Here is a 1,279-nt window from a genome sequence, read left to right as displayed (position 1 = left end):
GCGCGGGGGGCCAGGAACCCGCCGTGGGCCCGGGGAAGGGGCGAGCAGCCCGTCCGCGGGGCCGGCGGCTGAGGGGACGGAGCGAGCCCGGCGGCCTGCGGAGCCCGCCTGGCAGGCCGAGAGTAGAGACGGCGGCGGTCCCGCCGCGGGGAACAGGAGGTAGATGGCGGCTGCGACGTTAACACGCCCAGCCCTGGAAGTAAAACTTAAAATTGCAGCAGCCACCCCAAGGCTACCTGCGCTCAAGGGGAGGGCGCAGGCAGAGGAAGAGGCAGCTGCGAAGCCGAGTGTGATGTGTTACAGACCCAACGGTGCAGCCACTGGGCCTTTGAAAAGAAAAAACCCATCTTCCTTCACAACCCAGAAAGCCCAACTCTGGACTAGATGACCCTTCTGTTTATCAGTTAGATAAATAAAAAAAGAACCCATACAACAAGGATCATGTTCCCGTAGCACCTGCCCTACATGGTATTGACCCCGTAGGCAAAGAGCTCCACTCCCACTGTGTCATTCCATTCTCCCCACCTTCGTTGAGGTGTGGCTGTCAGAGGCTGAGGGTACATCTCAACCCATTTTCTGAACTTCCCAATAGAATCAGGACAGTTTAATTGCTAGAAGTTAATTGCTAGAATTACTAGAAGTCAACCTAGGCCTAGTCTTCTCTGGGAAGGCCAAGCTCATCCACGCAGATTCACCCTAGTTCAGTAGTATAGATAACACTACCCTGAAACCACACTTACAGGACTGTTTCAATCAGAAATAAAAAATTCTTATTTATATAATCTTCCATATTCACAGGACAATACATAACTCACATACAGGTTTTTATTAAGCTTCTCACATGTAATTAAGCATATATACTACATCTGACATGCTAACAAGGTTGTCAGGAGCCAACATTTTTTTCCTCCAGACATTGGTGGCAGCTGGAAGTTTCATGGATTTCACACAAATGTTTCAAAACTTGTTTCCAGTTCTAAGCACAGTGATAAAACACTTGCCAAAAGTTCTAACCATACTGACACCATGCGCCAGAAACATACAAAATACAAGAAATTTGAAGAGTACATCAGATAAAGCAACATGTAGGAGAACAGATCTTATAAGACAGCTATGCTGCAGTATGATGCTGCACCTCTCAAAACACATTTCTGGAGTCCTGGAGTCTTAAACAGGAATAGGGGTGCCAGTGGAACAGGCCTTTAACATGTTAAAAAAAACGAAACAAACAAAAAAAAACCAGACGGTGTAGCAGATGTTTTCAATGGTCAGCCTACAA

This window comes from Haliaeetus leucocephalus, unplaced genomic scaffold (assembly GCF_000737465.1).
Source record: "Haliaeetus leucocephalus isolate CR32 unplaced genomic scaffold, Haliaeetus_leucocephalus-4.0 Scaffold506, whole genome shotgun sequence".
Classification (NCBI taxonomy): Eukaryota; Metazoa; Chordata; class Aves; order Accipitriformes; family Accipitridae; genus Haliaeetus; species Haliaeetus leucocephalus.
This window is presented reverse-complemented; position numbering follows the sequence as displayed.